Consider the following 27,951-nt stretch of genomic DNA (forward strand, 5'->3'; position numbering starts at 1 on the left):
CAGTACCTGGAGCAGTTATTCATCTCTCCACTGATTGTTACCCACTGCAAAAAAGAAGCTTCTCTAACCATGGTTGACATCAGCTGAAGTCCATAGGTATGACCGTAAACATTTAGAAAGCATTTTGACAACTTGCAGAATATCGATAGCAAGGTCTACCCTAATGCCTATGACCAGACATGACATTCCTTCTTGTGGATCAGTCCAATCAGAAAGTGATTAGTTACTTCTTAACAGTCATGCCTTGATTGTATCCACAGGCACATTTTTTGCCTGCCAGATCAGTTACAGCACATAGTGCCCAGCACTGGGTGAGACTATTGATATCTTTATTGCAACTTCTTTTATTGTTTTATTAAAAAATAAAACCTGGGAGTTAAGTATTAAGGAATAAACCATGGAGCGATGGAGAAACAATCACTTGTTCTGTTCTCCACTCTCCTGGATTGAAAAGGCCGCACATCTCCCTAGGCTACTCCTCATTCCTCCTGTGTGTCTCTCTAGCTTCTTCTGAGTTCTCCAGAAGGCTCTGTGGTCCACTCCAGACAGCTTAGTGTAGACTCCACCCTCCAAACCAAGATCTGAATCCATTGGCAGTCTTGGAGTGGCAACACAAACAAATCTCCCTCAACTTTCCCCCTTTTTGTCTAAATAAAAAGGAAGGATTTTAACTCTAACATACTAAAGCTATATATAGTCAGAACAATTATCAGTTATTGTCTAAAAAAAAGGGAAAGCTATTAACTTTAACAAAATGAAACTATATACAATAAGAACAATTTTTGAGTAAGAATCACATTCACAATATCCAATCCATTTGTATTTGGTAAATTCAGAGAAAATACTCCATTATCTATCCTCTCTTGGTGAGTCCAAAGTTTTGTACCTGATTTACTTTCTATCATAACAAAGGAAAACTGTTAACTATAACTCTCTAGTCTTCAACCCCATCAAAGACCAGAGAAGGATATAATATTACCTGAGTAAACAGGGAGTACAGAGCAAGCAACTTCCAAAAATATAGAAATGGCAGAAACAGCTGGATGCCTGGACACTCACCTGAGATTCCTCTGCAGTGTTGGCCTACAGGCCTTGAATATCTGACAGACTTTTCTGTGAAGCAGGAATTTTGAAGGACTGTCCTACCTTGTCTTGGAAAAATTTGCCAGCTGCCTTCTTTTGTGTCCTGTTATCCAATTAGGACAACATACTGTCAGCAGTTGAGGCAAGGGCAGTTTCTTTGCTAGATTTGCCACATTAAAAGAAAACTCCATAAGGAGGTTTTTCAATGCCCATCATCCTTTTCTGAAGTAAACTGGTGGTGCCAGGAGCAGACATGTCTCACTGTCATGAAAAGCCTTATGTTATTAAAACATTTTAAATGCCATATTCTGTAGGTCTCTGAAGTGCTTGAAGACCATGTATCTATTTAAAATATATGTTTGATTTTGAAAACATGTCTAATATGACTATAAATTTGATTGTTATAGATGACTTTTCACCTGTCTATTTATTATCCTAAATAGCATTCAAGGACTAGAACTTTACCTTTTTCAATGAGCTGCATCAGTACAATACCTTAAGCAAGAATAGAAATATATAATAGAGTATAACAAAATGACTTAATTTTGTCAATATACAAAAATCCATAACAATGTAAACTATTTGAAACTAGTAATTGCTTTTAGTTTAAAAGTAGATTCAATAATCTACCTTTTTATCTTATCATTTCTATATCCTCCCTTTTTCTTTTCAGAATGAGAGCCCTGAATCTAATCTCCTTTGCTTAGTTTCCTCCCTAACTATGACAAATAACAACTTGGAGCCAACAAGTTGGCCTCCCTAAATGATGACAAACATCTACTGAATGACCAGAAACCACTCATCCCACCTCTTGGGAATGTGGATGTCATGTTCTTAAAATTACTTCCTGTTGTCTGGGGGTGACAGCATCTTTAAGGGATCCTGAAAAGATTGAGATAAAGATCAAGTCCTGGGAAATCTAGCTGTTGTCCAGTCTCAGTGTGATGGGAAAGTGCAAGGCTTATCTGAAGTTCTGGCTGGAGTAGTCTGTGATGCTGGGCCATCTTAACTAACTGCTTTGAAATTGTCCTAAGCAGTTTATAGTCCAAACCTGATCTTTGGGTGGTATTTGTAAGCTTACTGGCATTACCACAACTCAGGTGGAATTGTCATTGTGGGGTCCCATAATTTTTTTTTTTTTTTTTTGGAAATTTTGAGGGTTGCTGTTAGGAATGGTCATGGTTCACTGCAGAAAACTGAAAAATTGTAAATGTCATATGTAGTAGATGTTGGAGAGGTTAAAGGGCCACAATCTATTAAATACATCCAGGGTACACAAACTTAATTCCTAATTACCTACTTCATACTTAAGGAAGCTAAATGAAGCCTAATTCTAGAATTAATACTCTATATGACAATTGATAATAGCACAGAAAGTTTATATTTATCTATCATCTATCTATCTATCTACCTATCTATTTATCTATCTAAATTAATTTTATAAATTTTGAGATAATATTCATACCTTAAGAAAAATTATAGTGAATCAAAATAAATCCAAGTGATTATGAGATTCATAACAATAGAATAGTCCCTTAATTTTGTCTTTTTTTTTCTGACCCACACCAGGTGCCTCTTCTGACATGAGACAGAGACTTTAGATTTTCCTTTAACAAGCATGCTTGGGTTTAGAGAATGAGAGAGCCAAGCTCCAAATGCAAAGCCAGCTTTATATTATAATTGAGTTGGGACTACAAAAAGACCATTTACCTTATATGACAGCAGAAACAAACATTTGGGAAGATTTATAATTTTTTTTCCTGTTGATTGCTGTGGATATCGCTCTGTATAAATAAAATGCTGATTGGCTAGTAGCCAGGCAGAAAGTATAGGCAGGACAAGAAGAGAAGAGAATTCTGGGAACAGGAAGGCTGGGTCAGGAGACACTGCCAGTCGCCACCATGAGTACCAACATGTAAGATACTGGTAAGCCACAAGCCATGTGGCAAGGTATAGATTTATAGAAATGGGTTAATTTAAGATATAAGAACTAGATAGCTCAAAGCCTGAGCCATTAGGCCAAACAGTTTAAATAATATAAGAGTCTGTGTGTTTATTTTATAAATGGGCTATGGGACTGCCAGGGCTTGGCCGGACCTGGAGAGAAAAACTCTAGCTACAGTTGATATATGTGATATACCATTAAGCCAAATTACTCTTTTTCTGGGGACATTTTCATTGGATGATTCATCCTTCTTCTTCAGATACCTTATTTGTCCAGTGGTCTTCAGATTCTTTAGTTAGATGCTTTTATTCTTTGGAAAGACAGAAACAAAATCCTGCCCCAACACTAATTTTGGGGAGCTTCTCTTTTTGGCAGGTTATATCTGATCAAATGAAAGGCATTTGTTAGTCTTATAAGTTAGTTTAGTTGAATGACTAAGCTGTTTGATGAACTATTACCTCTCCTAATCAAGAGGTCTCTTCTGTTCAAATCTAATCTTTATCAATCTTGACTGTAGCTATAGCTTTTCTTCTCCTGTGGAAACAAAAGCAAAGCCTCTTTCCCAAGGTAACACATATCCTGGCTTCCATTTTAAGGTCAACACATCTTTCAAGTATTCAGGATGATTGAATTCAGCCAGCCACTTTTTCCATTATTTGATGTCTCTCCACAGCTGTTGTTCCCTTTTCATTAGCATTTTACAAAATTTAAAGTTAATAAAGCATTTTGTAATCAATCTCTGGGGGACTTTATTACCCTTTTCTGTTTATTAAGGATATCTTTTAAAGTGTGATTAGCTCTTTCTATAACTGCTTGTCCTATAGGATTGTGTGGTGTACCTGTAATATGCAAAATACTATTTCATTTTACTAGAGATATATGCTGGAGCATTGTCAATCTTGATTTGTACAGGTATCCTCATAGTGGTTATAACTTCTAATAAATGTATAATTACAGAATCAGCTTTTTCAGAACTCAAAGCAGTTGTACATTGAAATCCTGAATAAATATCTATGGTATGGTACACATACTTTAATTTTCCAAACTCTGAGAAATAAATCATATCCATTTGCCAAATTTTATTTCTTTGAGTACCCTCTGGGTTACTTCCTACAAGTAGTAAAGTTTCATTATACAAAGAACAAGTAGGACATTTCCTTATAATTTCCTTGTCTTGTTGCCAAATAATAGAAAAACTTTCTTCAAAACTTAGTTATTAACATGGTGTTTGTTATGAAATTCTGAGACTTCTAGCACATTCCCTACCAATAGCTGATCAATTTCATCATTACCTTGTGCTTGAGGGTCTGGTAGGCCTGTATGAGATCTGATATGTGTTATATACAAGGGATGATTTCTATTCCTGAATATTTCTTGTAATTGAATGAATAACAAAGTTAATTTTGAATCATCTGGAATAAGTTCAGTGGTTCCAATATGTAAAACAACTTTTTCTTCATATTGAGAGTCAGTAACTATATTAAGAGGTTCTGGAAAATCTAATAATACCCGAAGAATAGCATGCAATTCTGATTTTTGAACTGAATCATAAGGGATTTGAGCCACTTTACCTATTTTTCTGACTTATAACCTGCTTTTCTGTTTTATTTGTATCAGTATAAAATGTAAGGGCTCCAGAAATTGGTGTTTCCCATACAATATGAGGAAGAATCCAGTCAGTTCTCTTTATAAACTGAAGTCTCTTGCTTTTGGAATATTTGTTGCTCATCTATTCCAAAAATTACTGCAGACTGTTTTCCAATGTTCATTTTCTGTCCATAATGAGGCAATTTCAGCATTAATAAAAGGTACCACAATTTCTGTTGGATCTATTCCTGCTAACTGTCAAAGTCTCAATTTTCCTTTCAGAATCAATTCAGAAACCTTTTCTACTAGGTCTTTAATTTTTAACTCTATGTATGGAGAGGTGGCTCAGCAGTTAAAAGCATCTGGCTACTCTTCCAAAGGTCCTGAGTTCAATTCCCAGCAACCACATGGTAGCTCACAACCGTCTGTAATGAGATCTGGCACCCTCTTCTGGTTTGCAGGCATACATGCAGACAGAATGCTGTATACATAATAAATAAATTAAATCTTAAAAAAAAATTTAACTCTATGTTGTAAAAATATCCATTATAAGATATTATCTTCTCTCTTCATAAGAATTTCTGTAGGAGAATGTATAGAAGGTAAAATAACCAGAATACAATCAAGTTCTGGATCCAAACAATCCATATGCACATCTTGTAATTTCTTCTCTACCAAAGCCAATTCTCTCTCAGTCTCAGCTGATAGGTTTTTTTTTGTACTATTTAAGTCGTTATCATCTTGCAAGACTTGAAATAAATTACTTAGTTCTTGAGTTGTTAATCCAATTGCATGCTATAGCCAGTTAATATCTCAGCAATTTTTGAAAATCATTAAAAGTTCCTAATTGATCTCTCCTGATTTGTACTTTCTGTGGTTGAATTTTTTTGTATTTTATATTCTAGGTAATTAAAAGAATCTTCTATTTTTTTTTTCAGGAACAATTTGTAACCCCAACAAGTCAAAAAATTACTTCTTCAAACATTTTCTCTAAAATATCTGTGTTTGAATCAGCTAGTAAGGTATCATCCATACAATGGTAAATTATAAATTGAGGGAACTGTTTATGAATTATTTCTAATTGCTGTTGTATAAAATATTGACACAATGTGGGGCTGTTTAACATCCCTTTTGGAAGAATTTTCCAGTGATACCTTTCAACATGCTGAGAATTATAATAAGTAGGCCTTTGGAGGCAATTTTTTTTTTCTATCTTGTTCTTGTAAAGGTATAGTAAAAAAACAGTCTTATAAATCAATAACTACAATAGATCATCCTTTGGGTAATGTAAAGAAGGCAAGGGAATTCCAGGCTGCAAAGAGTCCATTGGCTGAATCATCTTATTTATGGCTCTTAAATTTGTTAACATTCTCTATTTTCCAGATTTCTTTTTAATGACAAATATAGGAAAATTCCAAGGACTAGTCAATTCTTTAATATGTTGAACATCTAACTGCTCCTGTACCAGCTGTTCTAATGTCTGTGATTTTTCTGATGTCAAAGGCCACTGTTCCACCCACATAGTTTTATCAGTTAACCATTTTAAAGGAAGAGCTGCCAGGAGCCTTGAAAGACCACCAGCTATTGTTCCCTACTATGTACAACCTGAATGGTCTGTGACTGTTCTTGATAATACCTTTTAATATTTCTCTCAGAAGCATTCTTTATTTTATGGTTTGTTTCTGATATTGGAGGAATGCTAATCAGTGTTTTCCATTGTCACAACAAATCATGTCCCCATAAATTCATTGCTGCTAGCCACATATGGTTTTAATTTTCCTCTTTCTCCTTCTGGCTCTATACGCTTGACCCATCTTACACTTTATTTTATCTGAGATAAATTTCCAATCCCAAGAAGCTGAACATTTTCTTTTTGAAGAGGCCAATCTAGATTTTGGTGAAATTATTGCATCTGCACCTGTGTCTACCAAACTCTCAATTTCAATGCCATTGACATGTATTTTTAGCTTTGATCTCTGATCATTTATAGCAGTTTGCCTAAATACTTGTTTTCTGGTCTCTCCTGAACTTTTTCTTGTATCTGTATAAGTTGTTTTGTCTTTGGTCACATCCAGAGCAGTATGGTTTTTAACAATAGGTATTAAGTCTTTTAATTGCTCTGTGGATGAGTTTCTCCAATGCTGTTAGGGAATGATTAAGCCAAATTTTATTTTGGGGCCTGTGGGAGTGGGTCTGCATTCATTAGTCTAATGAAGGCCTTTGCCACACCTTCTGCATACTCCAGAAGGCTGGAGCCTTCTGTTTGGATTATCTCTAGAAAAAATGTTACTATCTGGGAATGTCTTGCCTACAATCCCTTTTCAAATGCCCTGGTTGACCACAATTAAAACATCTGACATTTTGATTTTTCTTAAAATTTCTAGAAATTACTTCTATCAAAGCAGCATCATAAATGTAAGATCCAGTATCAGCCATATTTCTAATCCATTTATCTATTGGTGCTGATCCTGACTTTAAATTAGCATTTTCAAAATGCAAAACTTCAATTAATATTTAATTTAATTTAACTTCTGGATTTGATATTTTATTTATAACTGAAGTAAAAAAACAGTAAAAGCTTCTTTGGGGGCTTTGTATAAATTTAGTAAATGATTCAGTCATCTCCAATCCTGTTTGTAGCTTGATTTTTCCGCCTTGCCCACAGTCAGGACAAACCTCTGTCACCCGCCAGTCCCACAGCCGCTCAGACCCAACCAAGTAAACACAGACACTTATATTGCTTTCAAACCGTATGGCCGTGGCAGGCTTCCTGCCAACTGTCCTTATCTTGCTAACTGTGCTTTTATCTTAAATTGATCCATTTCCATACATCTATACCTTGTCATGTGGCTGGTGGCTTACTGGCGTCTTCACATGCTGCTGGTCATGGCAGCGGCTGCAGCCTCTCTGGTCATTGCGGCGGCTGCAGCGTCTCCTTCTGCCTTTCTGTCCTTTTATATCTCCTCTCTGTTAGTCCCACCTATCTTTCCTGCCTAGCCACGGCCGATCAGGTTTTATTTATTAACCAATCAGAGCATACAGACCATCCCCCAGCACAGCCAAGAGCAGACCATCTCAAACACCTGCACTCAGGCCCATGGTCCTAATCATCCTCTATACGGACCTGCTGGGTAACGCCACAAAGAACCTGAGAATGGGCTCCCACAGGACATACAGAACATCCCACAGCACTTCCCCTTTCTTTTTTTTTTTTTTAAAGGAAGGTTTTAACTTTTACACATCTCCAAAGTCAGCTTGGTATATTTGGGAATTTGGGCGTAGCTTCTCTTAACTACTTCCTGCTGGAGGGGGGCGCTGTATCTTATGGGGATGCAAAGAAAATTTTAGGATCATGGAGTAGTCCGTGAGACCGTATCGTCTGAGCCAGTTGCCTTGAAACGATTCTGGATGTTGAATCATCTGGGCCATGGTGTCATCGGAAACCTTTCAGGTGGTCTTGGCTGGTCAAACCTGATGTATCTTAATCTGGAACAAATCCATAGCCTCTGGCTTTCTGTAGAGACAAAAACAGAGTCTCCTTTCCAAAGTAACACATCCTTATATCCAAATTTTAAAGTCAAGATATCTTTAATATATACATATTGGTTTAACTCAACATCTTTTACGATCAAATGTTTTTCTGCAGTTAAAAATCCCAAAGACAATATAATCCAAACTCTCTGTGTGATATCCATCTTTACATGGCTTATTTTTTATATTACTTTTACTTTCTCTTTAACGACTTTATTTTTTTAAACTTTCTATTTCTTTATATAACTGTCTATGTTCCTTTTCCTCTCTCTTCCAAGCCCCAGGAACCCGCCAGTAACTCAAACCGGCGGCTGCCGCTCATTTGAGAGAGAGAATTAGGAACTGTGGGGCGTTTACCGACGTCACCGTTCCTGGAGAACTTACCGACGTCACCGCTCCGTGTGTTGAGTTCTGAATCCTCTTTACCACCACTCGAGGATTCTTCTCAGATCACACTTTATTGGAGCGCCTCTTGGTTAAGGGACTTTGTCTTTAGTATTTTTTTTTTCATAACACCGGCCTTTATCCCTGTTCATTTGTCCTTTTTCTTTAGTCCCTTTTTTTTTCTTCCCTTTTTTTCTTTAACCCCTTTTTTTCTTTAGCCCCAAGTTCGGGCGCCAAATGTAGCTTGATTTTTCCGCCTTGCCCACAGTCAGGACAAACCTCTGTCACCCGCCAGTCCCACAGCCGCTCAGACCCAACCAAGTAAACACAGACACTTATATTGCTTTCAAACCGTATGGCCGTGGCAGGCTTCCTGCCAACTGTCCTTATCTTGCTAACTGTGCTTTTATCTTAAATTGATCCATTTCCATACATCTATACCTTGCCATGTGGCTGGTGGCTTACTGGCGTCTTCACATGCTGCTGGTCATGGCAGCGGCTGCAGCCTCTCTGGCCATTGCGGCGGCTGCAGCCTCTCTGGCCATTGCGGCGGCTGCAGCGTCTCCTTCTGCCTTTCTGTCCTTTTATATCTCCTCTCTGTTAGTCCCACCTATCTTTCCTGCCTAGCCACGGCCGATCAGGTTTTATTTATTAACCAATCAGAGCATACAGACCATCCCCCAGCACAGCCAAGTGCAGACCATCTCAAACACCTGCACTCAGGCCCATGGTCCTAATCATCCTCTATACGGACCTGCTGGGTAACGCCACAAAGAACCTGAGAATGGGCTCCCACAGGACATACAGAACATCCCACAGCACCTGTTCCAAGCATTCACAGCTGATATATAGCATAGAGCCACAGTGTGATCATCAAATGGAAACTGTCTTTGCAAGTCAGCAAACTGGCCTTCACCAAGAAGCTATTTAGGGGAAATTTCAATACCTCTAGCCCTACTTCATTGTTCTATTACCATTGCTTCCTCTCTTCACCATGTTTTCCATTGAGGACTAGCTTCCAATATTGCTGTGGCTTAATCTTTCCAGTCTTGTGGAATAATTCTGTTCCAAGGTGCCCATGAATTTAGTATCTACTTCACAAAGGGTGAGTGCATAACATATGAAACTACTGCTTTATTAAATCTCTTCAAATCTAACATTTCTACAGGATCCCAGTTAATTTCTGCATAGCCTTAGGGGTGTCTGTCATCTGGTAGTCATTCTTGTATGGTAACTGGATAAGTTAAGGTTGGTTTTCTAATAATCCTAGGCCACTCCTTTTCAGTTTCATAATGCAATGATTTGTTAGGTTCTGCTCTAAATTCCTCTGTCTGTGTCTGAGCATTTTTCTTATTTTCATTAGTAGGTCTTTCTGAGGCTTGTATATTGTCAGTTAAAATTTTGTTATTTTCATTAGTAAGTGTTTCTCAGGTTTGTATCTCATCAGTAGTCTTTCTAATGCTTGTATCTTATTAATAGTAAGTCCTTATAAGACTTGTATATTATCAGTCAAATTTTCATATTTGGCACAGTTATCAAACCACTTTTTAAAGATAAAATATGAATTACCAAATTGGTAGTAATTAAAATCAGCATTAAGTCAATCTCAGATAAATGGTTTATCCCCTCATTCATTTTTTTTTTCTATCTGTAAGTCATCCATAGTAGCACTAAACAGGATCCTAACTCCCTACGTTGTGATATTTCCAATTTTTTACATGGGAAAGATTTTTTTCCCTTAAAAAAAAAAACCAGTTTTCCTTTAAGAATTTCCAGGTTTCTCAGCAGATCTACTGATGCCAACAGCATAGGTGGAACTGTGTGGGGATAATCAGTGCAGTGATGATGTTTGACTTTGCAGGCAGGGAGGGCAGGTGTGGAGGGGTACCCCAGCCATGCTAATTGCACACCTGGGCTGGGGGCTACTGTGGCTGCTTACATGCTGTGTGAGCAGCTCCATGCTGCTTCCGTATGATCTAAGGCCACACGCTGGATGCCAGAGACTTTGACTCGAGAGTTAAATATTAAGGAATAAAGCATAGAGCAACAGAGAAACAATCACCTGTTCTCTTCTCCACCTTCCTGATCAAAAAGGCCATGCATTTTCTTAGGCTACTCCTTATTTATTCTGTGTGTCTCTGTAGCTTCCTCTGAGTCTCCCAGAAAACTCTGTGGTACACTCCAGCTATCTTAGTGTGGACTCCACCCTCCAAACCAAGATCCGACTCTGTTGGCAGTCTCTGAGTGGCAATACAAACAAATCTTCTGCAACATTCCCCCATTTTTGTCTAAATCTTTTCTCTCCCAGCAGCTTGAATAAAACCACTGAGCACTATAAAAAGCTAGACAGCAGGGAGGAAGTTTCCCAGTTGGGTTGAGATGGATTTCTCTATGTCCTATAGCCAAAAGTATGTGGTGTCTTCAGCAATAGCATCTTACCATGTAGTTATGTTGTGTAAAGAAGAACAAAGGCAATACTCTATGTTGTATTAGAGACCTCTGGGGACTTCCTAACCAGAATTCACACACTTCAATTTTCATGTAATAATCTACATTTCCTGGAAGCAACATTATCCACCCATACAAGATAATTCTGTTAGAATTCTTCTTCAAGTTGTATTGTGAAGTTAGTTTACTAACTAGTGGGTTTCTATAAGGCTTTTCACACATCCTTAGCTTTGGTTAACCCACCCACTATCCCCCTTTCTTTTCCATTCCCTTAACCCATTCTGGCTTAGTCCTTTAACTGTTGTTTTATTTCACAAGCATTCTATTATTCCTCCAGTTGTTTTTCAAACTGAGTTGTGAGATAGTAGGCTGACTTTTCATATACCCTTCCTTGGGGTCATCCCTCCCTTCCATACGCTGGTATCCCCCATACCCCTGCATACCTCTCTCATTTTTTGTCTTATTTGCTCAAAATAGTCATATGAATCATTCTTCATTATGGAATTTTCTTCCTTATGTTGTCCTCTAGAATATTGCCTATCAAGCTTCTATCACCACTCCCTCAAACTTCTCTTGTAAATGCCAACAACTATGCCTACACTCTCAATGATCCTTCCCTTCTTCATCTTGACTATTGGCTGCATTTGAGTCAGCTCATCACTTTCTTTCCCCTGATGTATTTATGTTCTTTACTTAGGCTTCAGAGCTATTGTGGTTTTTTTTCTGGTGACTTTCTGACTACTTAAGTGTAATTTGGGGATTCCTTGGGCTCAGCTCTGAACCTTCATAACTCTCTATGTGTACTCAATTTCCACCTCTATTCTTTACAATCATGCCTTCATGAGGCTGATGGCTTTTAACACCATATGTCTGCTGCCAAACTCCAACTTATATCTTTAGTTCTAAACCTTTCCTTGACATCTGGAATCATATATTCAACTTGTACTCAATGATTCACCTTTGTCAGTGAAAAGGCATATCAGATATGAACACTCAAGCTGGAGCCCTCCATCTTCTTATCCAAACCTGTTGAGACTTTATTCTCTCCATCCTAGTAAATGACTCCATCCTGTCTTTCTTGATGCAAACCCTGGAGCATTCACGTGCTTATGTTTTTCTCCTACATTATAACAGATCCAACAAGCTTTATAAGCTCTAACCCCCAATTATGTACAAAGTCAACAACCATCTTGCCTAAGCTTCCCTTATTTCTTACCCATTGCCTCTTGTTACTGCCTCCTAAGGTAGTCTTGGTCTTTCCTCTGAATGTTTGATATCAGTACCAGATCCAAAGTGTTTCTTTAAAGATTAGAGTTGGATAAGTTACTCTTCACTTAGGACCCACCAGCACCTTTGGAACTCAGTCGTGGAAGACTGCAGGATTTGGCCGGATCTTACCATATAATCTTTTTTACCTCATTGTCCTCTTGGTCTTTGTCCCTGCTGATACTCATAATTTTCACTAGCTCATCTGCTAAGCTCTTTTTTCCCAAGCTCTTTTTTTCTACCTCCCTGATATTCCCTGATCACCATGTGTAAAACTCTGACTGCTACAACCCATGTCTTCCCACTCCTTCTATCCTTCTGGACCTCATCTTGTTTTATGATTTTGTTTTTGTTCATTTTTTGTCTTGTTTTACTATAGCACCTATCATCAACATGTGATATAATATTTTTAAAACGTGTTTATTTCTCTTTTGCCTTTTGTGCTAAGATATAAGGTTTATTTTATTATTAAGGAGCATTTTTTTTGGAGCCAACTCTCCTCCAAAAGGAGAGGTTACCAAATTCCTCAAAGTCTGCACCATTTGTTTTTTCTATATTTTCCTTCCTACTGATTTCTTTCTGATAGTCTCACATTTGTTCTCCATTTTCAATGTGTGTTTTGCTATCAATAGCAATCCTTCTCCTGATATATTTTATTGGTTAATGTGTGTGCATTGGTCCTAGTATAAAACATATCCAGACTCCCTCTTTCCCTTCCCTTCTCTTCCCTTCCCTTCCCTTCTCTCCTCCCTTCCCTTCCCTCCCTTTCTTCTCTCCCTTCCTCTCCCTTCCCTTCTCTCTCTTCCCCTCCCCCACCCTTTTCTTCCTCTCCCCTCCTTTCTCTTTCCTTGCCCTTCTTTTTTTCTTCCTTTTCTTTATGATCTAAATAACTGCCTATAACTAAAGACTGACAAGAACCAGGAAGATGGCTCAGCAAGTAAAGAAAACCACCAAGCTTGATGACTAGGGATTAGTCCCAGGACCTATGTAGTAGAAGTAGAGAACAGATATTCACAGAGTTGTGCTCTGAAATTCACATGCATGTGGTAGCACATGTGTGCCATACACAATAGAGAAATAAATGTAACAAAATATATTTTTTAAAGACTAACAGACTTTGAGAGACACTTTCCCAGGAGCTTGGAATTTAATTATAAAACTAAAATACCATCTGACATGGGACACAAAAGCCTCTGATCTGGTGTTGGATATATGCAGCAATGAATGTCTTAATTATTACAGACTTAGAGAAAAGCCTCTTGAAAGAGGTAAGAATTTTAACCCTCAAGAATGAGTAAGTATATTGTTTAGAGCAACTAATGTTATTTCAGCCACACACAAACCCCTAGATAATTGGTGTGAACACAGTAACTGTTCGTTGTTTATGTTAGCTTGATGATGACTATCAGGGCTTTTTCTGGTCAGTGCATCCCACTTCTAGCAATCATGGTGTTGTCAATGTGGCTGCAATTTCTTCCCTATAAGATCTAGACTGCCGGAACTGACCTACTCTGGTGATGGGATGGCCAAACACCCTAATAGTCATGCCAGAAACCCCATCCAACAACTGAGGATCTGGATGCAGACATCCATGGCTCGGCCCAGGGTGGAGCTCCAGGAGTCTAATTAGTGAGAAAGAGGAGGATTTATATGAGCAAGAATTGTTGAAACGAAGGTTGGATAAAGCACAGGGACAAATAGCCAAACGAAAGGAAACACATGAACTATGAACCAAAGGCTGAGGGGCCCCCAATTGGATCAGGCCCTCTGAATAGGTGAGACAGTTGATTGGCTTGATCTGTTTGGGAGGCATCTAGGCAATGGTACCGGGTCCTGTGCTCATTGCATGAGTTGGCTGTTTGAAACCTGGGGCTTATGCAGGGATGCTTGGCTCAATCTGGAAGGAGGGGACTGGACCTGTCTGGACTGAGTCTATCAGGTTGATCTCAGTCCTCGGGGGAGGCTTCGCCCTGGAGGAGGTGGGAATAGGGGGTGGGCTGGGGGTAAGGGGAGGGGGCAGGAGGGGGGAGAACAAAGGAATCCGTGGCTGATATGTAGAACTGAATGGTATTGTAAAATAAAATAAAATAAAATAAAATAAAATAAAATAAAATAATAAAATAAAAAAGATCTAGCCAGGGATAGAGAAAGCTTGGCGATTCTTTTAGATAACCTTCCTTATATTGAGGCCCAGAAACCATAGTCATCACTTTCATGAATCATCAGTGGAATTTGGGCAGCAGGACTCACTTGCCTATATGGAGGCTGGTTATTTGGTGAAAATGAGGGGTCTCTGATGGGGGTATATGCAGATAGGAGGAGAGAGCTGTTCAGCAATCAAGTTAGTGGCAACCAAGGCCGAGAGCCAGGAGGAACAGATGGTTCAGGAAGGAGCAGCCGAGAAGCCAGCCTGTGGGAGCAGGGTGGGGATTGCAGAAAGACTGTTCCTGACTACACAATGGTATTTCTATTGGAAGACTGCATGGTTAATGAAGAAAACTTGGAAATATCCTAAAGACTAATCAAATACATAAAATTACTCATTATCTTCTGCAGAAAGAAATCATTCTGTTGGTTATACTTAGTTTGTTTCAGGATATTTGTGATACATAAAATTAAATTTATGGTCAGATTATACATAACATTTTTTAAATATGTATGTATTTATTTTTATGTATATGTACCTGTAGGAGTTTATGTGCGCCACATGTGTGCAGGTGCCTATATACTCCAGAAGAAGTCATCAGATTCCCTGAAACTGGAGCCAGAGGTGGTTATGAGCCACCAAGGGAGTGCTAGGAACTGAACCCAAGTCCTCTGCAAGAGCAGTGAGCACTCTTAACCTACAAGCTGGACCTCCGATCCTCTGATTAATATTTTTATCATGTGTTTCTTCACTGGATACTGTATCTTTTGTGTGTGTGGTGGGGGTGAATTTTAAGACAGGGTTTCTCTGTGTGGCCCTGGCTGTCCTGGAACTTGCTCTGTAGACCAGGCTGGCCTCGAACTAAGAGATCCACTTGCCTCTGCCTCCCAAGTACCAGGATTTAAGGTGTGCTCCACCACCTCCAGGCTGGATATTGCATCTTTAGTGTTTACCTAAACTAGTAAATGCTACCAAATTGCTATTACTTAAAGCCTTTTTTTTCTTCATTCATTATTTCATTAAGTATTTACCAAACATCTCCTAGTGCAGGTATCATAGTCAAATCTCAGCACACAGTGAAGAAGCACATTCCTTGATCCTCAAATAACTTACAGTCTTGTTGGGAAACTGAATTTAAAAAGTAAACATACAATAGACACACAACTCCAGATTGAGCTAAAAGTGAGGGAGAATGATTGCAGAAGGGGTTCTTAGTAGGATAGCTTCAGAGAAGAAGGGAACTTTATGCAGAGTTCTGACTTGTAGTTCTCAGTCTGTTGAGTGGGGGCTGCAGGGAGAAGGGAGGAGAATTTCAGACAGGGAGCAGAGTATGTCCTGCTAAAGGGACCTTCTGCTACTACCCAGGCAAAAGGACACTCACATTTTGTAAACTTGTAATAACATAATTCAGGCTATGTTTGTAAGGTGTCTCTAACAGGTGTATAGTAAACTGATCAGAATGAGACAAGAGTGGATAAAGGGAGACATGTTAGGACGACATTGTCAAGGTCCTGAGAAAACAGATGATGGTGGTGGCTTCAACTGGAATGAGGCAGCAGACTCACATCAAAACAGTGGGTGTGTGGTCAGCTTGCATGGATTGAACACCTCTAGAAGTATGTGATTCTGTGTACTTTGTCTCTGCTGGTCCCAGAATACAGCATTTTATAGGGATGGTGCATAGATTTGATTCAATGTGACCTTACTCAGGGCATATTGAATGTATTATCGGCCACTCAGGGACTATGAGAATACTTATGACTATGAATTCCTTATGACCAGCCTGCAGAGTGGGATCTGTGTTCTTCAGGATGTTGAATTAGGGAACAGTGATGGACCATTCTCAATCTCATTATTGCCTGACAAGCCAGAACATTCCTGAGACTGGAATGGAAATATATAGCTCTGTTGAGGAGACAGAAACATCTATAAATCAGACAAACAGGTGTGCTTGGGGTTACAAGTTTACTAGTGAAGTGATGGACCTTTGAGAACAAGAGATTGCATTTCAGCAGTTGTCATAAATAGGTCTGTTCACAAGGACAATGACCTTGGAGCTGACATGATGGCACACTGTGTCTTTTGAGATTACAATGAGTGCAATTCTGACTCTAATGAGCTTCAGGCAAAGACTGTAAAGGAAACTTCATGGTCCCCCTTTTCTCTCAGATCTGTGCAGGAGATATGCTGGGACCAGCTCACAGGTAGGGTGTTACTTAAGAATATTGCTTCTATAAAAAACAAACAAACAAAAAACACATAAGAAATTTCCAAAGTTAGTCCCCTTAAATTTAGAGGGGAGAAGTGCATAACTATAAATATAAGCAGTAGTTACTTCCTTTTTGTCTCTTTATCTTTCACCAGTCCCTCTGCTTTTTCTCTGGTCTGGTTTCTTTTTCCCTATGGGTGTGGCCCTGTCGTCTCTCTTTTTGGGCTTTATGTAGCTCTCCTGAGGCAGACCTCCTCTGCCTCCTGTGTCCAGCAGACTTCAATGAAGCAATAATTTATTCTGTGTTTTCTTGACATTATGACAAACCAAAGAAAAAGAAACCCAACTCAAAGCTTTAATTCCACCATGTCTATGTAGGGGTGGTTGTCTGTGCTTTGCCCCTACATGTCTATAAATACAAAGAATTGCCATAAAGAACTGTATCATCCAAACTGAAGACTTCTAGTGTGTGTTAAAGAATCCCAGTAACAAAGTTGTAATTTCTATCTCAGACTGGCCAGACCCAGATTTCACTCTTAGCAACTTTTGGATACACAGTGGCCTTGTCTGATGTCTCTTTAATTTCCCACTGTAAGGTCCTTTTAGAGAAGATGAGAACCTGTCTTACTCTGAGCAAGGTTTTGAGAGGTAGTGTTGTCCATCCCCATCTTGAAAGCAAAGCACTCAGAAAGAAGAGAGACATGGGATTCTTCTTTAGACCAAGTCCTTCTGCAGAGAAGAAAGAAAAATTGATATCAACTTGGGGGCAACTTTGTAGTATTTCACATCTATTAAACATTTACTACATGCTAGGAACTGAACTAAATGTTTTACACACACCAATTCATTTAACAAGATAAGCAATAGTTTCTTCTTGCATACTAGCAACCTGAGACTTAGGAAAGCTACTTGTTTGATGCCCCACAGTTGGCAGGACACAGAGTCACAATTCAGTTCTCTACGGCTGACCCAATAGTCCAAGTATGAGCCACTTGCTAATTTGTTGTAGTTGCTTTTCATCTCCAGACAGTCCTCCAGGGGAGGCACTGTGATTTCCACTTTATGAGGAAGGAAACTGAAGTGGGCAAGTTTAATGCAGAAATGGCTCCATTGGTAAAGTGCCTGCCTTGCCAGCATGAGGACCTATGTTTGGATCCCCGACATCCATGTAAAAAGCTGGATATGGCAGCTGAAACCCAAGTGCTGGGGACAGAAAGAGAGGAGGATCCCAGGGAGGGTGGGAGTTTGGCTAGCCAGTGTATCCAAAACACATGGGTTTCAACCTCAGTGAGAGACTGTCTCAAAGGATAAGACAGAGTGTTGATTGAGGAAGACACCTGATAAGGGCCTTTGGCCTCCTCAGGTATGCATGCCCATGCACACAAGCACTTGTGTACGCATGTACAGGTGCTCACACGGACAGGTATGTATACTACAACCTACCACACCTTCGCAGAGTTAAAACACAGTTAAATGTTAAGGGAATGCTGCTGTGAAGGGCAATTTTGCATTTCTACTGAGGCTTCTTGAGTACAAAGTACTTTCCTCCTTGGTGGAGTGTTGAAACATGGTCCATGAATGAAGCTGTGTGAGGAGATTTTGGGGACCTTGTGAGAAAATCCCAAGTAAACAAAACAAGAATCTTATAACCTCTGTTCCTCCATAGCATGGGTTTTTCTTAGTATGTGCTTTCAAGCCTTTCCCAGGTATAGTGGATAGGAGTGAGTGTGCTTCACATTATTCATTACAGCTGGCTATTGTTATTTGTTTATATGCCTTCACAGAGAAACTTGTTTTGCCATGTGAAGCTTGTCCTTGCAATTGTATACTTTACTCAGGTGACTCTTCTTAATCCCAAAGTATAAATTGTCTGATGTTCTGAATAAAGTTGGCCATTGCGTGAGACTTGTCCAGTCGGCCCCATTTTTAGGTTCCACTCTCCCAGGTTCACAGTGCCAACTAGTGTGGTAAACAGAGCAGCACTCTCATTTCTCATCCCATCACCTCCAAATTCCCTCCAGATAAGCTTTTATGTAAATATTACTCAATCTTGTTCTTCTGTATTGATCACAAAACTAAAAGTCATTTGTTGAGATTTTAATGTCTAGAACTCAGAACAAAAGGAGATAGGTTTATAAAGTGAAGATATCAGCACCAAATGTGTAAAAGAAAGGACATGACTGCTACAGAGTGTGATTGGGAGGAAGATTTTATCGTAGATATGAGGGAGAATACAACCAGAGGAATCTGGAAGAGTCTAGAGCAGGGAGAGAAAGTGGTACAGTGGACAAGGCTAGTAGACTGAACTGAGCCATGAGACGGGGTGGCGGGAACAAGAGAAGAAGAGAAAAGAGAGAGGACTGAGAATGGCCATGGCTAAAACGGAAGGGTTATATAGGAATAAGAAGCTAGGGGAAGTGAAGTTCATGAGTTGGAGAAGTTTAGGGTAGGAGGTGGGGTGAGAAGAGCCCCAGGCCTGGAGGCCATCATGCTCTTTGGTACGCTAATAGGCACCATAGATAGCCATTTGCCTCTAGATTCCTTTGGATGAGACAATAGGAGGATAAAGAAGGAGCAGGCCTGCCTTCCTGGAGCAATAGTCTTAATTAGGAATGGAGAGTCTTGTGATGGATTAAAATGGCATTTGAAACCATAGTCAAAGGCAGGCATGGCAAAGACTTGTTGAAGGGATGATGTAGGTAGCAGGATCTGAGGGGGTCTCAGAGGGGAAACAGTAGCAGAGAGTCATCTCTCCCTACTGTGCCTCCATCATCAAAGCCTTCCTGGATTCTTCACTGAAGAGAACTCTTTCCATTTTTTCTGGACACATCTCTGTACCCCATGTAACATTCTTCACCCACCCACATTTGTCAGAGAAATTGGATATGAAAAACAGTTCAGCAGCATAAGTGAAGTCATTTTTGTCTTTGAGGTTCTCTGTGAATTACACCTGCTATTTAGACCATAGGAGAAGTCGCAAGCAGTGACAAAAAGCAACCAAGAGGTCAGCATGGAGGCATGGGCACATGTCTCCAGCACCTTTTGACCAGAGTCTTATTCTTTTCATCCAGGAGATTGTGGCCTTTCAGACATCCTCTAACACCTGTGCCTGACTGTTCTAACCTGTACAGGTCTGGGGCTGGGTCTGTGGGGCGAGACAAGGGAGGACAGGCCTAAGAATGAGAATCCTGCTGAGAAACAGAAAGAAATCACAAGGTTTGAAGGGAAAGTGCGATGATACAACTGGACAACTCACACTAAGTCCGATCTGCCTCCCATCCTGCCCAAGATCAAACCTGGTGAACAGTTCGCGGCTGGGGTTAGCCACAGAAATCATCATCATTGTTTTATCTTTCATTCTCCAGTCAAATGTCAGACACAAATCATGTGGGACCAAAAGGTTAGGCAGTGGTAAATGCCCTCTGTCTCTAATCAAAGGTGACAGGAGATAAATAGGCTTGATAACCTTGAGGAATTCCATTTCCTGAGCATCTTTCAGGATGTGTTTCATGACAGATGTCCAGTCACTTTCCCATCCCCTCTGCTGTCACCTGATAAGGTCAAAACATCTAGTTGCCAGAAGACAATTCCCTGTGAAGAAACTGCAACTCACCTTTGCCTATGGTATTAAACCTTAGAAACTTACCCAAGAGCTTTTAGTTCCCTTCTCTGGGGCTTCTGTATCTGTAATGAGGAACCCTGAAATGAGCCTTTATGCTCCATAGGGCTTCTGGCCAAACATGTGATTCATGCATGCAGGAAGGGATTCAGCTAGGCCTTCGCAGAGAAAAAAACAGCAGCAAGATGGACCTAAAGCCACAGGCTAAGACGTGGCTCCATAGTAGAGACCTGGCCTAGCAAGTACACGGCCTTGGTTCAATCCCTAACACAGAGAGGGGGAAGTGAGGGAAAGGCCAGGGAGATGAGCATAGGGACAAACAGATAGGGAGGAGAGGAAGGAAAGAGGGAGGGGAAGGAGAGGGAGAGAGGAAGGCAGGTAGACAAGGGAAGGAGGAAAGAAGGAATGACATGACCTGCAGTTACACCAAGGGAGGGAGGAGGATTTAACTCTTTGATCCTGGGGCAGGAGACTTGCTATTATCGTTTAAGTTCATTGCCTTTTGGACCTGCTGTCTTGCTGCATACAGAGTTGACAACATTATTTGCATATCAGTGTGTGTATTGTGACATACAAAAGCATTTCCAGCTTGAGAATACCAGGTTTACAGCAAATGTTAAAACATAGTTCCTGAATCTGCATCCCACTGTCAAAGGAGCAAGGAGTTTGTGGGATGTGGGGCGCCAGGAGAATAACCAGAGGACCGAGTGGTGGCATTGGGAGAGTTGTGCAGAGTCTTTTCATTTTGCTGCCAAGTTTGAATTTTCATGGGGCCTGTTACTCCAAACTTGGTTTTAAAAGGTGCGTGCTATGCATGTAACAGTTGCTCATTAAAGGTTATATGGGAGACTGAGGGATGGGCGAGTGACAGACTCACTTCAGGAGCTGGTAGTTATTTTCCCCAAGTGGTGGCTAATCAACCATAGCAGGTTATGTCTACTGACCACGGGGGTGACCCTGTCCAACCATGACAGCAGCAAACTGCCTTGAAGTACGTCAGCCTGGAGCTCATTTCCATCTGAGACTCCTTGCAGTCTGTGCTCTCTGCATTTTTCACAGCTCCGTCCTCTCCTGCTCCTGCCTAAGCTCACCGATGCTGGTTCGATGTGGAATCTCTCTGGCTGTAAGATTACTGATGACTGACAGCCCTTCCCTGAGAACACTGGGTCTGGCTGTAGCTTGGCTGTGCATGGATGGCTCCCGATGACAGGATTAAGCGCTGACATTTCTCCAGGGACAGCCCATGTTCAGGATGTGTGTCTGAGATACTGTCAGACATGGCAGCCAAGTGATGGCATGTGGGAGTGACGCCTCCTGAGAAGGAAGGGAATCACAGAGACAAAGCACAAGGTCTGCCCTCAGCAGCTCCTGAGCCCCTTACTGCTGAGGCATGGCCTCAAAACCCTTGTCTGTCTGGCCAAGAAGGTGTTGGTGGGAAGTGAAAGACCCTGTCTTCACCTGCTTTATTTGTATGGTGTTTGTCCTGTAATTAAACATGTTAAACCCTAAAAGCAGCTGGATGCCTGGTGGACTTACAAAACCTTAGGGATTCAACTTTCTGACACCAGTGTTTGACAGGACACACAAGAAATACAGAAGTAGGAAGGTAACTGAATGCTTGCAGCTTTTGGAACCATAAATACACATAGCTTTGGGTTACCAGTAGAATCAGTGGTTCACTGAATTCATAAGCGGGATAAAAACATAATTTCTTAACACTTGAGAAAGACAGATTCAGAAGAAAATTCTAGTCTTAGGTATGTCTTTGCTAAGGCTAAGAAAGATACAGGCCTTGATTTTTTTCTGCTTTGAAGGGATGAGAGAGTCATCCATTTCTCCATGGTGACAGTCTTAAATAGGGCTGGACCTGGAGGCAAGGGCTCAGGCTCCTTTGTGGAGCCTGGAAGGTAGGAGTGAGAAGCCAGCTTCTGCTATTAGCATCCTTTTCTGACCACTCCTGCATCTACCCTGCTGCTGCCCCAGCCCTCCAGCGTTCTCTTTACCTCACACTAAGTAACTATTTCTCTTCCACTTGGCAGCTGGGGTAATGGGTCCTCAGAAGGAAAGTGAGGCCTTCTAAAGGAAGCTTCTGGTTGCTGTAATTAAAGCTAATTACAGGAAACAATGGGTCTGGTAACTGAGGCAATTCCTCTGCTTATATGAACACGAGTGTTTTCTGTCCCCTTGTGCTGTGTTATCTTTCTGTCTGGGAAGGGCTGAGCTAGGCAAGCAGCCTGTCTCCTTGCTCTGGGGTCCCCAGCCATGCAGTGCGAGCTATGGTTATTGATGGTCCTCTCCTTACCTTGGCCATCTTCCTGAACTCTTTAGGCACCACGGGAGTGGTGTTTCTTCCAGAAATCCTAGTGTTAGTCCAGGCCTGTTGCCAGTGACTCCTGTGGACAGACGGTCATTAAGAATTGTACTATGGTAGAGATAGCTCACAGTGACGCTTCAGTTTGTAGAATGGGACACAGAGGCCAGAGAGCCAGAATTCATTCCTAAATTCAAAGGGATGATCAGGCTCCCAGACCACTGTTGGCTCTGGTCAGTCAGTTGCCACCAGTTCCTCTCCCTGTTTCTACTCCAGGCTCTGTGATAAAACTCCTGTTGTCCCATGTTCAGTTGCTTGGGGATCTTGCAACTCATTTCTTATCTACCTTGTTTTCTATAATCTCTGTGCCTTCATGTGTCCTTGTTCCTCCTCCCCCCTCTCCTGGATTCTTGAACATCACTCCATGTTGTTCAATCTGCTTTAGGAAGAGCACAGAATTGAGAGAATAGAAAATAAATTTGTTCCCTTGCTGCCGTGGCTTGAGGGAGGCCATTAGGAAGCAGCTCATCCTGGAGATATTTCTAATGAGCCTGCTATAATTGTGGCTGAAATTTTAATATCAAAGGTTAAAGAATCACGGTTTCTGTTATACTTTCTTTTATTTGCAATTACTGTTGGGAAGAGAACATATTAGGCGCTGCTCAGGGCAGCACTCCTTAACCCAAGCTGCCCTTCACAGTGGTGAGCTATTGAAATGTACTATCATGGACTCCAAGAATGCAAAGAAAAAAAGAAAAGTGAATGTGGTGGACAGAGAAGAGCCCAAGAGAAGCTAAATAATGTTTACATGAGGTGGGTAGACTGCAGTACCTAGGTAGAAGAGCTTTCCAGCTTGAGAATTCTAGTTACAAAGTTTGGATTCAAGAAAAATAGAAATGGATGAGATATTTGTGGTAGGAAGCTGGGTAAATCTGAGGACTCTCTCTAAAGGCCCAGACAATGGCTTTGAGAGCAGAAAGACCAGGGGAGCAGGATTGTAGGATTGGGGCTCAGCCGGGCTGGGTTAGGACTTTCAAATTACTTCTTTGACTTGGCCATGTGATTCTCCTCTTTGGTCCCATGTTAAACTACAAAAATGAAATGATTATCATTGAGGTCCCAACTCTGATTGTTAAAGCTGTGCTTTCCCATCTTGCAAGATGACCTTAAGCAGTCTGTCCAGACAGTTTCTTTTGTCTTCACCATGAAGTATGGTGATCTCTTCTTCTCCCACCTGACTCTCTTCCTAAAAGCCAACCCTTTTGAATCTTTGGGTTGAGCAAATCTAAGCATCATTTTGAACCCTCACTTTATTAAAGGAGCAAAGCCCTAGGGACCTCAACCCTGGGTAGCACCCCTGCTTTGCCCCTTCCCTTTCTTGCTCTGACTCAACCCCCAAGCCTAGCAGTTGGGCTCACTTCGCAGTAAATGATGGCAAATCAGGAGCCTCCTGCTGCTCATAATGGTAACACTTCCTGTAATTTGCATGATAAAATCCAACTGATTTCAGATAGCATTTGTCAGGACAGATAGGTGACACTATAGCTGGCTCCATGAGGGGAATAAATTACCACCTCAAGTTCCAGGCCAGAGCAGTCATGGATTTGGATTGGCTGACATTCAGCCCTAAACAAAAGCACAAAGTCTTGTCTAATGGAGCAGAGAAAAAGGATATCTAGGAAATATTAACAAGTTTCGAATGGTAATTTATGCAAATACACGCCATAACTCAGCTGAAGAGGTTCGGCCTGCACCTAGAGTAGGGAACAGATACCTCATTACATCTCAGAGGAGTGGGCGTCCATACAAATTAGCATTGGAGAGACCCAGGGTGGTAATTAGTCCTCAGACCACCTGCACCAGAGTCACCACGGGGTGCCCATGCAGTGCAGGTTTCCTGGCTCTAATAGAGAGCCCTTAAATCAGAAGTCCTTAGAACAGGGCCTGAGAGTCTGAATTTTAATGTAGATTCATTGTTTTTCCCCTGGTTAGTTTTTAATCTAGGCTGGGTTAGTCTTTCTGAGCCTGCACCCATCAAAATCCAGGCTGCCTGCATCTAGAGCCGTGTGTAGTGGCCACTGTCCTCATTGTACAAACTAGAGAAATCATTTGCCTCTGTCAACCCCAAGGTGATCTCCTCATTTATAAGGTAAGAAGTAGGCTGAATTGCTTCTTAGGTGTTTCAGGCCAGGATTCTTTTTGAAGCGTGAGCCAGTTCCACAGGCCGGACAACCCATACTTGCAGATGGATAGATGGAAAGCTGTCCCAGATGGACAACACATTCACAGCTCTCTGGAATTCTGCTGCCTTTTGGGAACAAGCACACCACTTCCATGTCTGTGTCCCCACACCAGCTCTTTTAATTTAGAAGCCATGCTTTCCTATTGCCCCTATTAAAGTGTGTGTCTAGACCCAATTCCCTTTTCTTACCACTGGCTTAGGGGTTCCAAATCAAAAGCCTTTCTGCCTCAAGTTAGTTTGTTTCTCATTAGAAGACCACCTATATTTCCTACTTAATGGCATCTCTTTCATCTATTCGTTTGTATAGTTTGCACAATATAGCCAACACTGACAAAGGTACCTGCCATATCATAGATTCTCAATAAATAGTCACTAAATGGAAGAGGATTGGACAACTCCCTCTTAGAATAGGCAGTGGGGTGGGGGAATAGAGAATGGCAGCAATATGTCGCAATAGCTCAACACATAAAACTCATAGCTATTTATCTAAAAATAAGCTTAAGATATTTTCTTGATTTCACATTTGTTTCTTACTGAAATGGTTTGTATTGATCATCCAATTGACAGGGTCTAAAATTCACTAGGAAACAGACCTTGGGGCATGTCTGTGAGATGTTTTTTAGACTCATCCTAAATAGGGATTATATCATTGTATGTACTGGGGTTCTTGGCAGAATGAAAGGTAGAAAATTAACTGAGCACCTGTACCTATCTCTCTCTGCTTCCTGATTGTGGACACAGTGTGACCAGCCCCCTAAATCTCCTGCCACCATGGCAAAATAAATCTTTTCTTCCTTAAGTTGCTTTGGTAAGGTATTTTGCTAAACAACTGGGAAAATAACCAGTGGGGAGTTTAGCAATATATATATATATTTTACTCCAGGGAACAGGTGTGGAAAGGTTACAAAGTTTACACAACTAGTTATGCCAAGGAGTTTCACATGGGGCCCACACCAGGTTTGTCTTAGAATATACTCCATGACATTCCTCAGCCTGTGTTTCTCATGGAAAACTCCAGTGAAAAAATAACCAAGTATTTCATCTAGGGAGTAGTCCCCCACCAGCACTTCACTGTTTTTATCCATCTGAAAATGTTTTTTCACTTTCTTAAATGGTTAAAAACAAGACTGAAACTTGTTTTTATTGGATCTCATCAGAGCACCTGCTCTGCTATTGGATGAGGACTGGGGTTCAGGAGAACCACCTGCTCTGCTGTTGGGTGGGGACTGAGACTCAGGAGAACCCCCTGCTCTGCTGTTGGGTGAGGACTGGGGTTCAGGAGAACCACCTGCTCTACTGGAGCCAGATATTGGGGTAAATGCTGAAAGGTTAGAGAAACAGAAAGCAAGCCACAGCCACTTCATATCTCTCCAACTCCTCAGCCTGAAAGGCATGAGCTTCTGTTCTGCCCCCTTTATCACTTCCTATCTTCATCCAGCCATATCACTTTCTATTTCCTCCTCCCAAGTGCTAGTGTGTGCCACCACTGCCTGGCCTCTATGGTTAACTCGTGGCTGGCTCTGCCCCCTGATCTCCAGGCGAGCTTTATTTGTTAGAGCACAAACAAAACATCACTGCACTATAGCTCAGGAGAACCACCTGCTTTGCTCTTTTGTGGGGACTGGGGCAATTTCCTAAGGCTTAATTTCTCTAGACCTGACACTGTCTTCCTTTATTTTCCCAGAGCTTTTCATAATCTCCTTTTAGCTGTGCTTCCTAGATATTGTTTCACACATATTCTTGAGGTGTTTCTTCCTTCACATCTCATAAATTCCCAGATTACTCATGCCTCAGGAATGGTGGAAGATAACAAAGAAAATGAAAGAGATTCTGGACAGAGGAATCTACTTGGGCAAATCTCCCATGTGGCTTTCATAATGCTGGTGATTTAACAGAGAAATTGAAGCATCCTCAGGCATTTCACCACCCCAGATTCCCCTTTTCTTTCTTTCTTTCTTCTTTACATCCACATATAAGTTTCCCCAACACAGCCTTATTCAGAGCAACGCACTCTGGCCATCCCAGGCATGACACTAGGTGCTGACTTGCAGGGCGATTTCTCATCAGGAGGCTTATGTACACAGTGGGCCTTCAGTGTTGAAGTTTACACTCTGATGTCTCCTGCTTCTCAGATGAACTCAGCCAATCAGACCACATGAGCAAACATTACACTTGGGCAGAAATGTCGCTGGGAAGACGACTGTGTGAGTGCAGATGGAGCAGTGGAAGAAGTGAGGAGCGGAGGAAGGATCATTGCATAGGCAAAGTACAAAGACCAGGAGATGCCAAGGCCACTTCACTATATTGAGAGATGTGTAAAGAAATGTCTTTGTGTTCCCAGCCCCTGAAAACCACATGCAGCCCATTTCCTGAAATCTTGCCTCCTCCACAAGGCATCATAAATGCCAGCAGATCTTCAACTTGCAGCCCCATTCATGATTGCTTTCAGGGGAAAAGGGTGTGTCCTCTGCAGGAGGCATTACTGGATGGAGTGGAATGACCCCTCTAGCTTTTTGTCCATCCAATGCAGACTGTGGCTTAAAGCATTCTTCTTTTCCTATGAATTCCCTTCCCTAAAGCATTATTCTTTTCCTATGAATTCCCTTCCCCTCTTGTCCCCTATCAAGGCCACATGCCATCTCTTTTCCGTTCTTTAGGTCGTATTCCTCAGGCTGCAGGAAAGTTCACTTCATCACTTTCTTCCTCAAATCTTTTCTGTGGCTGTTCTCTTTGCTCCCAACAGGCCCTCTGCAGGGCTCGTCTTTGTTCTTCTCACAAAGGGAGTTGTCAGCATTGAAGGCTCTTTTCAGGAAGGCAGGGAGGAGGCTCTTGTTTTTCTAAGGCACAATCAGATGCATTCTTTGTGCTACTAGCCTCTTTCAGGCCCGTGACACATAAATGTATGCAAGGTATCACATATTCATAGGCTTTGGATAGTACGCATGTGGTGGGGGTGGGGGATGGGACAATTCACCACAGGATGAAAATGAGGCAGAAACAAAGGGAAAAAAAGAAGTAAGAGAAGGAGCCTGAACCAAGGAGACCATTGGTAATGGTGCCAGTGGCCCCAGGAGTTCTGTCTTATCCTTGGCTTAGTGCTTTTAATGTCAGAATCTTCCAAAGTCTCTTTCGCTCAGGGGTGTGGGTGTGTGTGGCTGGGCAGTGCAATCCAGTGTGACA

Source organism: Peromyscus maniculatus, chromosome 11 (genome assembly GCF_049852395.1).
Source record: "Peromyscus maniculatus bairdii isolate BWxNUB_F1_BW_parent chromosome 11, HU_Pman_BW_mat_3.1, whole genome shotgun sequence".
Taxonomy (NCBI): domain Eukaryota; kingdom Metazoa; phylum Chordata; class Mammalia; order Rodentia; family Cricetidae; genus Peromyscus; species Peromyscus maniculatus.